Below are 13,676 nucleotides of genomic sequence, written 5' to 3'. Positions count from 1 at the left end.
TCAGATTCTATTCCTGAAAACAAACTTTTCTTTAGAGAAACAGTGATTTCATCTGTCTCAGACAGACAATTGTGTTCTGAAATTTTCATCTTTGGAGAGTTCTTGGGTCTTTGCTAGATAGCAATCTTGACTTAAAAATAAAACACCCTTCATAGGTTTCTCCCCTGAAGCTAGAATCAGTAAGTTTAAATTTTCATCATTCCTTTGTGCTAAAATTAGTCAATGAATTGAGATAATTATTTTTATGGCCATCATGCTTAATAGTTAATCAAATTATTTAAATCCTGTTAAAATGTATCATATTAGTTGCTTGCCTCATTTTCAATATTTCTCAAAAGTCAATTTATTTCTAGTTCAAAAAGGAACTTCAGCAAATCTCTTGTTAATTAACTGCCATTTTTATTTTTAGAATCATTCTTATACTAGTTAAATATGCATATCTCAGCCACCTTCTTGCCCATAGTTCTACTCATTTTCTTAGTTCTTCACACTTCAACAGTGTAAGAATTTCTCAGAATCTAATTCGGTGAATTCCCCTGGGTGAGACAAGGTGCTGAAACATACAATTCCTTTTGTCTTCCAAACAGATGAAGTAAGTTATTTATTTGAGTGTAATAACTCTTGAAAGAACTGCATACCGTATGCCATAAACCTATAAGATTCTGCCTCATTCAATGTTATTTCTTTTCAGAGGATTGAGTTACTCTTTGAATCATTTTCTCAGACCAACTGCTTCCCAATTCAGGCATGTGAAATAGGATCTTATATGTGTTACAGGTCTGTATTTGTTTTTGTTTTTGTTTTTGTTTTTTTGAGACTGAGTCTCACCCTGTCGCCTGGGCTAGAGTGCAATGGCGTGATCTCAGCTCACTGCAACCTCCACCTCCTGGGTTCAAACAATTCTGCCTCAGCCTCCCTAGTAGCTGGGATTACAGGCACCCGCCACCACGCCCAGCTAATTTTTTGGGTTTTTTTGGTTTGTTTGCTTTTTTGAGATAGAGTTCACTTTGTTGCCCAGGCTGGAGTGGAGTGGTGTGATCTCGGCTCATTGCAACCTCTGCCTCCCAGGTTCAACTGATTCTTCTGCCTCAGCCTCCCAAGTAGCTGGGACTATAGGCACGTGCCACCATGCCTGGCTACTTTTTGCATTTTTAGTAGAGATGAGGTTTCGTCATGTTGGCCAAGCTGGTCTCGAACTCCAGACCTCATGTAATTCACCAGCCTCGGCCTCCCAAAGTGCTGAGATTACAGGTGTGAGCCAGCATGCCTGGCCTGTACTTGTTTTTTAAAATAATGGTTATTAGAAAAAAACGTAAGGAACTTTAGTGTACCTTCTAGAATTTGTCTTATCATCTGCCCATAGCAACTATTTGATCCCCTGGCTCCAGCTGGTCCCTTCTTACTATTCCTTCTCTCTCTCTTTTTCCATTTGAATAAATCTCTAATCAATTAAAACAACAGGCAGATTATAAAAGAAGATTCATTTTTTAAAAAAACCAAGGCATCTCATGAAATATTTAGTTGAATCTAGCAAGAGCAAAGGGGCAGATGTGGAGATGAACTGGTCCCTTTCTGGGAAAAGGGGACTGGTATGATCAATCCAGAGGGTTGGTGTTGCCACAACCATTTTCCACTGTGTGAAAGGAAGATAGAAAGCAAAAGCATCAAGATGAGAAAGGGGTTTTCTTAAGGATTGTGGCAGGGGAGCCAGAATTAAGACCAACCCTCTACATTTAAAACTAAGTACAAAATGACCCTGGTTTGTAAGGTTACATTCAGTCAGGTCATGCTGGGCAAACAGCAGTTTTCTCACAAGTTGATCACATTGTCACATACTGGTGTTGCCAATGTCAGAGATGATGTTAATTAGGGAGTCTGCAACTGTTAGGAAATGGGTCAAAGATTCATTATTTGGGACTACAGTAGAAAGGCGGTTGTGTGTTTGGTTTGTTTGCTTGTTTGTTGTGGGTTCGTTTCCCTGAGCTTGGCTTCATTCTCTTTCCCTGAATGAGGACTGTGACAAGCACGTGATGTGCACACTGCCATGACCGGGGCAGAGCTGGGTACTGGTTTGCCTTTACAGTTCTTCCTAATGCTGACGTTCTGCCCCTAAAATAGATTTAGCCACAGGTTTTTGGTTAGCAGTTTTCTTATTTGTGATCATTAATTTGATATGTTGTCTTATCAAACCGGTTGTATAGACATAGGTATAGCGAGCAGTTTGATTCATTCACAAAGACCCCTTGGCATGGTTATAAAAATGAGCGCTATATGATGTTAAATCTTGAGGGTTAACTTTTGTTTTGTGGTCACTTTTATATCTGTGGCAGAAATATTTGATTCTGGATTACTGAAATCAGTAATCCAGAACTTCCAGATTCAGTGTTCGCCTCTTCCAGGTTTCACGCCCATTACCTATGTCTCAAAGATTATTCCATCTCTCTGAGCTCCAAGTTTTCAGTGCTCCTGCCCATACTACCTGTAGGATTGGGATTCCCTAAGCCAACGTTCCCCCACCTTTTTGGCAGCAGGGACCAGTTTCATGGAAGACCATTTTTCGATGGACTGAGGTTGGTGGGGAAGATGGTTTCAGGATGAAAGTGTCCACCTCAGATCGTTGGGCATTAATTAGATTCTCATAAGGAGTGTGCAACCTAGATCCCTCACATGCACTGTTTACAATAGGGCTCACACTCCTGTGAGAATCTAATGACACCACTGATCTGACAGGAGGCGAAGCTCACCTGCCGCTCACCTCCTGCTGTGTGGCCTGGTTCCTAACAGACCATGGACCAGTATTGTTTCATGGCCCACGGCTTGGGGACCCCTGCCGTAAGCTACACAGCATGAACCAAGCCAGTGTCCTGGGAGGATGGTGTAGGCGTTAACTCCACATATGAAATGCAGTCATTTTAAATGAGCTTGTCGTATCCAATTAGATCATATTTCCCTTTAAATGTAACATCTCTGGCATGGTCATTATTACAGATTTGATTTACTCAATTACATTCTGGTAGGAAGGAGGACAGATTCTAGGTAAATATGAAAGCCTATGGCTAAAGAGAAACACCCAGATTAGTAATAATAATAGTTAAATAATAATGTAACTATTGCTTTCAGTTGTTGTATAGTTTCAGACCAATCAATGTATGTCATATTTGCAGGACTATTGTAATTATTAGCTTTTCCTGATAATTTATTATCGTCTTCTGTTTTAAAATTTTTAAAGGATTTTTAAAATGAATTTTGAAGGATTAATTAGAAGATACCATTTAAGGAATGTTTTATTCTAGTCTTTATAAGCTTAACCTGTTGGATCAAGCACTGGAGACAGAGGAAATAGAAAGAAGGCTTCTATAACATGCCTGATTCAAATCAGGACAGTAATCACAGTGAAATTTGTGTCATTTTTTTGAGGTAATTAATCCTTGTTTTATTGATCTTGGTTTAGTAGACACTGCAGTTTCTCAAAGTTTTCTGCCTCCAATGCAAACAAGTTCTGGAACTCCTGACTCAGTCCCTTGGTAGTCTTCATTTATGGTAGTGATATCAGCTGATACAGGGATGCGTGTAACTAAGGTCCAATTTTAGAGTCCTTTAATCGAGCTTTTGTGATGTTTCTTCCAGCAGACATCATTACTGACCCATGGCTTTGGCAGGGGTATTTAGGATAGTGTGACAAAAAATCAGAAACCACCTGTTGGTGCTAAGGCTGAATGGGTCTGGTTGTTAACTCATTATAACCACTAATATCCAAATTGAGGCCAGTTTGTTTCATAAATAACTAGTCAGTGACTGCCATGAGAGTGGTGAGGGTGCAGAACAATCTCCACGGCCTTTTAATTTATTCCATCCAATGTGTGTTTGGATTACCACCAACTGAAAAGTCTATTTTAAATGTGGAAATGGGATCGTCTTTTAAAAAATTGTTGACCATTATTGTGCCATTCTTTAACATGAAAGAGACTGTGCCTCTCTCCACAATGAAAAGGTCATCACTGCTGAATCATAATCATGATGCTCATATTTTACTCATCATAATTAAGTGGTGGTTGAGCTTTTCATGTTTTCATTTGGCAGGTCTTTTTGTATTGGATTCTTGATGAACAGGAGCTCTCACCGTAATATTAAACCAAATAAAAATCTACAAAATGCTGAACATAGCTAATTATTTCTTGGATTCCTTTTCTCATAAGGTGAAGAAGAAAAATCTTTAGTGTCACCAGAAGCTTTGTGAGAAACCCCGGAGATGCTTTAGATGTAGAAGATACTTCTAAAAGTTGCATTAGTTTGAGGCCAGGTGCGGTGACTCACGCCTGTAATCTTTACCAGCACTTTGGGAGGCCAAGGTACATGGATCACCTGAGATGAGGAGTTTGAGGCCAGCCTGGCCAACATGGTGAAATCCCATTTCTACCAAAAAATACAAAAAATTAGCCAGGTGTGGTGGTGGGCACCTATAATCCCAGCAACTTGGGAGGATGAGGAAGGAGAATTGCTTGAATCCAGGAGGCAGAGGTTGTAGCGAGCCGAGATCATGCCATTGCACTCCAGCCCGGGTAACAAGAGTGAAACTCTGTCCAAAAAAAAAAGTTGTATTAGTTTGACTGTGGGGGTGCAGATTTGTGGAGGGCAATTTCAAAAAGAGTTATCTGGGGATGCAAGATATGAGTGTAAATCTGGAGTGGCTAAAGACAAGATGTAACTTCAGCTTGGCTCAGCATGATAATATTTATAATAAAGTGGTTAAAGAAGTTATTAGGAATGCTAGCATTTTCATGAGCAAGGATCTTTTACTAAATATTAATTTGAAAGATTGAACTCTAGCATTTCCACAAGTGAGGAAATTTTGCTAAAAGTGACTCAAGAGATTAACAAAAGCACAAAAAAATTAACAGGATATCAAGTAGGAGGATTTTAGTGATAAAGGAAGCTTTTGTTCTTTGGGCACAGACTATGCTTCACAATTTCTTACTGAAAACAGAGTATATACTCAGATACACTCAGAGAGAAAACCCAACTCTAAGTTTATTATTTTCGTAACCTACTCATGTAACATTTGCAGTAGAGAGTTCACAAGCCTTTACTCTGTCTTGTAAGTAAACTCATCAAAATTACACAAACTTTATTAAGACAGTAACACCTTTCATTGTTTTTTTTTTTCAAGTTCATTATTTCCAGGCACTATAAACCAATGCAAATAAGATTCACTTCTTCTCAAACTTTCCATAACTTACTGCACATCCTCAAATATGGCTTAATTTTACATATTAACACACAGCCAGACTTTTTAACCTGAGATGCACTTTCTTCCTTGATAAACAAAACTGCATTCCATTATTTTAGAGACACATTCATATTATTTTACAACTATTGTACCTAGTATAGTGTAGTGGGCAGAATAATGTCCTCTCAAAGATGTCCAGAGCCTAGCCTATTCCCTCAAACCTGTGACTGTGCCACCTTACATGGCCAAGGGAAATTAAGGTTGACCATCAGCTAACCTTGAGATAGGAAGAAGACCCTGGATTATCCCAGTGGACCTGATGTAATCACAAAGGTCCTTAAAGTGGAAAAGGGAGCAGTTGGAGGCAAATGAGAGGGTCAGAGCTATGTGACACAAGAAAGGCCCGTTGTTGCTAGTTTTAAAGTTAGAAACAGAGGGTTACATGCCAAGGAAGTCAGGTGGCCTCTAGGAACTGGAAAAGGCAAGAAAATGATTCTCTCCTAGAGCTCCCAGAATGCAGTCCTGCCCACACCCTAATTGTAGCCTAGTAAGACCAGTGTTGTACTTCTAACCTGCAGAACTGTGAAATAATAAATGTATCTAGTTTTAAAGCACTGGACCTGTGGTGATTTATTATAGCAGCATTAGAAAACTAACACATACAGCATCCGCTTTTCATATTCGGTATCACTTTGAAACCATGTAACTGAGTTGTTTCCTCACAGACATAGAGAAGGCTAGGAGACAGTTGCCTGTGTGGACTTAAGATCAGCTGAGATTCCAGAAAGCTGCCTGTGGTTCCTCACAATGTACTTCCTCCAACAGTTTGATATATTGTTTTGTATTTCATGAATTAGCAACTCGAACAAGTCCAGGACATTTGTACATTTGCAGATATTTGAAGCGCATATATGTGTGTGCCTATGTGTTTAGTGGACAGTGTTTTTTCAAAAAGAGGACATTAAAAATTTTACTCAGAGGAGTTTAATGGAGTAACTCAGTAACAGATTGTTGTAGAATTCCCTAAGGTAAAGAAGAGCAACTCCTTCATGAAACAGGAGTTATTGAAATTCAATCTAGCTGAGCACTTATTAACCGTTTTAAATTTTCAAATAATAGTGTTAGCCTGTCTATAGAATAAACCTAGAATTGGAAATCTTAAAAATTCATATTATTAAAAATTGAGGAAATAACCTATTCTTTTATAAAACAGATCATGCTAACCAAAGATTTATGAAATGATAAGACCAGGAGAAAGATACCTCTGTTTTTCCCCTAATATTATCAAAGCAGTCTAATTTTGCAAAGATTTGCTTTAGCTAAAAATACTGCATCAACTCCTTTTACCTTAGATACCAAATATTGAAACCTCTTCAAATATCCTCAAAGGTCCTGAAGTGTCTTAGTACTATTTTTTCCCTTGTCTTTGCTAACCTAGTATCAACTATTATTTCTTTGCTTTAAATTTTTTAACCTAGCTACCAAGGCTGTTAATGTAATTCATTGTGAAATTTCTTTGTGTCTTTCCTTGAAATAAGCTTTTGTGACAGATATATATATATATGTGTGCATGTGTGTGTGTGTGTGTGTGTGTGTGTATATATATATATATATATTTTTTTTTTTTTTTTTTTTGAGACAGAGTTTTACTCTTGTCACCCAGGCTGGAGTGCAGTGGCATGATCTCGGCTCACTGCAACCTCCGCCTCCCAGGTTCAAGAGATTATCCTGCCTCAAACTCCCAAGTAACTTAGAATACAGGCTCCCGCCACTGCACCCAGCTAATTTTTTGTATTTTTAGTAGAGACAGGGTTTCACCACATTGGCCAAGCTGGTCTCGAACTCCTCACCTCATGGTTCACCCACTTCGGCTTCCCAAAGTGCTGAGATTACTCCTGACCTCATGATTCACCCACTTCAGCTTCCCAAAGTGCTGAGATGACAGGCATGAGCCACCGCACCTGGCCAAATTTTTATTTTTTTCTTAAAGGACCAGCAGCTTAAAGCATTCTGAGAGTGTTTTCATTGGCAATTTTGTAGTTTTCTTGTTGTAATTACATATATAAGGACTTACTTGTTTACATAAGCCCATCAAATCAGGAGTCCCATTTTTCAGTCTCATCCAGAGAATAGAAAAGTTATACCAATTTCTAGACAGAGAAAATGTTTATACACATACAACAGAAGAATCCCCAGCAAACTCTTGGGTAAGCTGGAGGATTCAGGAACTTATAACTGGATTTCTTATCTCATATGTGCTATTTTTTTGTAATCCTTGTCAAGTCCATTGTGGGTTGAACCAGGGGATACATGTTAAGATTTATTAACACCTTTTTGTCAGCACATGTTTATTGGCATATTTCTATATTTCTGTGTGACTTTTCTAATTTTTAACTTGAAAAAAAATTATAGGTTCACAGGAAATTATAAAGATAGTAAGGAAGGGTCCTATGTATCCCTCAGCCAGTTTCCAGCAATGGCTATATCTTATGTAATTGTAACACAATAAATCAGGAAATTAACATTACAATATGTGTGTACAGTGTCATCACATGTGTGGATTTGTATAACCATCAAGGTTATCAAGATACAGAATTATTATTCTCTCAGCCCAGTGATATTTGTTGTACCATCTTGTCATAGTCACACTCTTCCTGACTATCCTAAACTCCTAGCAACCATTAATTTGTTCTCCATCTCTATAATTTTGTTATTTCAAGAATGTTATATAAGTGATATCTTACAATATATAACCTTTTGAGATTGGCTTTTTTCACTTAGCGTAATATCATTCAAATATTTTCAGACGATAGCGTGTAGTATTCCTTTTGATTGCTAAGTAGTATTCCATGTATTTTGTTTTAGAGGAAAAAAAAGATAAGCACTCAGAACCTTCCAGATGTTTCCAGAGGTCAGAGATCTCCGCACAGTCCAGTAGAGACCTTTCCCATGTTAACAAGCATTCAGACATTTTCAGTAACTAAGCAATACCATTTTGAATGCTTCACCAATTTGGTTTGCAAGCCACATTAACCAGTTTTAAAATATATTATTTTTGCATATATTTTTCCCCTTTGATGATAGACTGTGTTTAAATTGAATATATTTATAGTGTGCAGATGACAGATTTCTATAAATTAAGCTCCAAATATTTCCCAAAAGAGAAATGAGAGACAAAACATTCCAGCATTGTAAACATCAAACAACCTTTTATATACAGAAGGAAAAAAGTCTTTCACACTAGCTTACAGACATCCAATCACACAGAAATCAGCTTGTCACTTTTATATCATCAATTATTGCTGAAAAGTAAATTCAGAGAGGGGAGAGGATTCTAGGCTGATGGAGAAGTAGGAAGCACCAGGAATCTGTCTCCCCACCTAGACACAATCACATTGGCAGAATCTGTCTATTAGTCAGGGTTCTCCAGAGGGAGAGAACTAATAGGATATATGTATATACGAAAGGGAGTTTATTAAGGAGAATTGGCTCACATGACCACAAGGGGAAGTCCCATGATAGGCCATCTGCAAGCTGATGAAGAAAGAAGCCATCAGTGGCTCAGTCTGATGCCAAAAGCCTCAGAAGTAGGGAAGACAACAGTGCAGGCTTCAGTCTGTGGCCGAAGGCCCAAAAGCTCCTGTCAAACCAATGGTGTAAGTCCAAGAGTCTAGATGCCAAAGAACCTGGAATGTGATGTTCAAGGCCTAGAAGCATCCAGCATGGGGGAAAGGTGAAAGCCAGAAGGCTCAGCAAGCCATCTTATCACACCTTTTTCCACCTGCTTTTGTTCTAGCCATTATAGCAGCCGATTGGATGGTGCCCACCCACTGTCTCTCCCAATCCACTGACTCAAATGTTAATCTCCCCTGACAACACCCTCACAGACATACCCAGAAACAGTGGTTTACAAGCCACCTAGGCATCCTTCAGTGCAATCAAGCTGGCACCTAATATTAACCATCACACTGAATGTAACTATTTTGAAACTCTGGAGTCTATTGAAGGCTTAAAAATTTCAGAAGGCTTGGACAGTAAAGTACAGTTTATTTGGTCAATCTCAGCTCAGCAGTAGCTACCCATCCCCCACCCCTCAGCCCTGTGACAGGTAGCTGTGCACATGTTCCTAGAGCAGCTTACTTGCAGCTGGCAGAAGCCAGAGTTGGCACAAAATACTCTGTCCTCTAAATATTGGGGATCTGTTCTTTCTGCTGATTGCTGCTTCTCACTACAGAGATACAAACACAGAGGCAAGCAGCCATTGTTGCACACACATATACCATGATTGCAAGCCCCTCCATCTTTGGCTGAAGTTATTTTCAGAGGATTTAAAGAGCTGACACACTCACCCTCCTCATCCACTTTGTTTTTTTCTTTTCCCTTTTTGGGAGCCAGTCATTAAAGACTAGCATATTCAAAAGCAACTGCATATACAAGAGAAATAAGAGAGCCATTGTGCTTGATCAGGGAAACTCTCATGCTCAGAAAACATCTATGAAGATCTTAAGGCTAATTCTCAACCCAGGGACAGCCTAAAACAGTCAAAAACAAAACAAAAACAAAAAAAAAACAAACCCTGAAAAACAGGAAGAATCTGATTTCCAGATAATCCATTATTACATTCAAATTTTAAGTTTCAACAACAACAAAAAACCACAAGGTGCACAATGAAACAGGGAAGTATGACCAGTTCAAAGGGAAAAAAACAACCACCACCACCAGAAACCATAGCTGAAAAATGGCACAAAGGCAGAGCTACTAGACAGACTTTAAAACAACTGTTTTAGAGATGTTCAAAGAATTAAAGGAAGATATGGAGAAAGTAAAGTTAAGAACATGATGTGTGAACAAAATGGAAACATAAATAAAGTCATAGAAAACCTAAAAAGAAACAAAAAAAAATTTAGAGCTGAAAAGTACAATAATTGAAATGAAAAATTCACTAAAGAATTGCAAAGGCAGATTTGAGCAGGCAGAAGAAAGAATCAGCAAACTTGAAGTTAGGAAAGTTGAAATTATTGACTTTGGAGAACAGAAAGAAGAAAGATTGAAGAAAAGGAACAGAGCTTAAGGGTTCTGTGGACATCATCAAGAGGATCAAATACACACTACAAAAGACTCAGGAGAAAAAAAGTGAGAAAGGGATAGAGAGATTATTAGAGGAAATAATGGCTGAAAACTTACCAAATTTAATGAAAGGCGTAAATATAAACAGTCAAGAACTCAATGAGATTCAAATAGGATAAGCTCAAAGATACCCAGACTGAAACACATTACAATCAAATTGTTGAAAGACAAAGAATCTTGAAAGCAGGAAGAAGTGACTCATCACACACAAGAAATCCAAAATAAGGTCATCAGCTGATTTTTAAATCAAAATTTTGAAGGCCAGAGGTTGATATAGTCCTGGTGCTGAAAGAAAAAAAAACTGTCAGCCAAGCATCCTATGTCCAGCAGAAGTGAAGGAAAACTTAAGACATTCCTAGATAAACAGAAACCAAGAGACTTCATTACCACTTAGACCTGCTCTGTAAGAAATCCTAAAGGGAGTCCTGCATGTTGAAATGCAAGAACACTAAACAGTAATTCAAAGGTATAAGAAGAAATAAAGATCTTAGTAAAGATAAATACGTGGGCAATTATAAAGCTCATATTGTTTTAACAGTGGTTTACAATGCTACTTTTGTTTTCTACATAATTCAATACATTTAAGAAAAAGCAATTACTACTTTACAAGCTAACATTATTGTGACTTTGTTTCATAACTGTACATTTTTTTCTACGTAATTTAAGAGACTAATTCATTTAAAAAAAAAACAATTATTTCTGTTTTGGACCCACAATGTTCAAAGATGTAATTGTGTGACATCAATAACTGCAAAGTGTAGGATGGAACTGTAAATGAACAAAGCTGGTATAAATTCAAAGTATAATGGTATAATGTTAAATGTAATCCCTGTAGTAACCACAAAGAAAATCATTAAACTATATACACAAAAGAAAATAAGGAGATTAAAACATTTAACTACAAAAAAACAACACAAAGGAGATAGTAATGCAGGAAATTCGGGACAAAAACAGCTATAAGGCATATAGAAAACAGCAAAATGCTAGAAACAAGACCCTCTTTATGAGTAATTACTTTAAATATACATGGATAAATTCTCTAATCAAAGACGGAGATTGACAGAGTGCATTAAAAAATAGTATCCAATTATATGTTGCCTACAAAAAACTTACTTTAGATTCAAAGACAGAAATAGATTGAAAGTAAAAGGATATTTGTACATCCATGTTCACACCATTATTCTCAATAGTGAAAATGAAGTATAAGCTAATTCTTCATCAACAGAAGAATGCAAAATATGGTATATATACACAATGAAATATTATTCAGTCTTGAAAGTTCTGGCTGGGTGCAGTGGCTTATGCCTGTAATGCCAATGCTTTGGCAGGCCAAGGTGGGCAGATCACTTGAGGCCAGGAGTTCAAGACCAGCCTGGCCAACATAGTAAAACCCTGTATCTACTAAACATACAAAAAACTAGCTGGGGGTGGTGGCACATACCTGTAATCTCAGCTACTCAGGAGGCTGAGGCACAAGAATTGCTTGAACCCAGGAAGCAGAGGTTGCAGTCAGCTGAAATTGCACCACTGCACTATACCCTGGATGACAGAGTGAGACCCTGTCTGGAAAAAAAAAAAAAGGGATTGTACATTCTGACATACGCTACAACACGGATGAACCTTAAGAACATTATGCTAAGTGAAATAATCCAGTCACAAAAAGACAAATCCTTTATGTTGCCATTTATATGAGGTACCTGATTATCAAATTCATAGAGACGGAAAGTAGAATGGGGGTTTCCAGGGGCTGAAGGGAGGGGTTGGGAAGTTGTTTAAATGCCCTTAAGGTTTCAGTTTTGCAAGATGAAAAGAGTTCTAGAGATGTATGATTGTAGAATGATATGAGTTGACATAATGTCAACAAACTATTTAGTTAGAATGGATAAAATGGTAAATTTTGTAAGTCTTTTACTGCAATAAAGAAGTTTTTTTGGAAAAAAATAAACTCAGAGCACCTCAGCAAAAACCCACAATTCAATTTTAGCAACTCCAGAAACAAGAGGGCCATAGAACTACTAAGACCTCAAAGACAAAGGAGTTGTGATGTTTCTCATCCAGGGTTGCTCTCTAGTCCAGCCAGCCTTCTGGAAAAATACATTTTCTCTAATCAGTTGGAGACATTTAAGTCTATAATGGTGCACAACAAAGACCATCTACACATAGGACTCCATCAGTGATCAGAAGAGATCTATAAGTGTCGGAAGGGACTCAACTGACTTCCCTGTTGCCTGCTGCCTTAGAGAATGCAGGTCTTAGACCGTAAGACCACTACTCAACATTCCTGCCACCAAAGCGAAAACCAAATGGTAGTATGCACATCAGTAATAAACACAGGCTTACTTCAGAAATGGAAATAGAAAGTCATAAACACAACATGGAAACAGAAGCAGTCAATGAGAGCAAGGCTGTTACCTCATCATGAAATTCCCGCTAGCTCCTTTCTGCACAAGCGCTCTGCAAGGAGTGCCTTTCTTGGGCAACACGGTTTGTTAGGTCTCCTGAGTGAGTCCCGCAGGGTACCTTGGTGTGCCCAACAATGCTTAACGGAAGATTTCGAGAATGAAGCATTGCAAAGAGAAAAGAATCTTTACTTGCAGTTTTTCACGAAAATCTGGATTTAGAAAACTGGTTCACCAAATACAAAATACAGGTATTTGAAGGAAACACACATACAATGGAAAGCGTAGCAAAGTTCCAAAGTTGCAGTTAGTGCATCACTGAGGAAAATATACTCTTTTTTCCGCACAATTATATTATCACCAGTGGTCGTCTCTTACCAGTATTGCAAAAATCAGAGCTATAGTCATTGTTATTAGAGACTAAGTAACTTAAAAGAAATGGCCCAAGGATTCATTTCTATTGGGAACGTTAGCAAGAAAGAGTGATTTTGTTTGTGGTAGTGATGGTGGTAGAGTTGTTTTGTACTGTTTCGATCTGACAGAGCAACAAGCTTTGCTTTTTTAAAAAACAAAATATGGAACACCTCACAAATTTATGTATTATCTTTGCACAGGGGCCATGCTAATCTTTCTCTGTGTAATTCCAATTTTAGTATATGTGCTACCAAAGCGAGCACCATGATTTCCCTTTTTCAGATGTGATTCCGTGATAGTGGATCATTGGTAGCACATTTATTCAAAATAGAAGCAAGGCAAGGTATCCACTATGCTTTCATAAATTTAAATATTCTTTGAACCTGATGACCTGCTTGTCTCTCTGACGGGATTTTGGTATGTGATTCTCTCATATAAGTAATATAATTTTGCATGTTTTTCTTTGTGTGGAAAAATAACATTCAACTTATCCATTAATATTAAGCTTT

General features: G+C 37.8%; 1 protein-coding gene and 1 non-coding gene across 5 annotated transcripts in view; one reads left to right on the top strand and one right to left on the bottom strand.

The window, feature by feature from the left end:
- Window positions 1-13,676, top strand: part of CTNND2 (catenin delta 2) — a 942,360-nt gene that overhangs the window by 871,398 nt on the left and 57,286 nt on the right. The window lies entirely within an intron of this gene.
- LOC117066168 lies at window positions 13,323-13,430 on the bottom strand. Its single transcript, XR_004430168.1, has one exon. It is a non-coding gene; the product is annotated as a U6 spliceosomal RNA (small nuclear RNA).

This window comes from Trachypithecus francoisi, unplaced genomic scaffold (genome assembly GCF_009764315.1).
Source record: "Trachypithecus francoisi isolate TF-2019V2 unplaced genomic scaffold, Tfra_2.0 Lachesis_group2, whole genome shotgun sequence".
In the NCBI taxonomy this organism is placed as follows: Eukaryota; Metazoa; Chordata; class Mammalia; order Primates; family Cercopithecidae; genus Trachypithecus; species Trachypithecus francoisi.
This window is presented reverse-complemented; position numbering and strand designations above follow the sequence as displayed.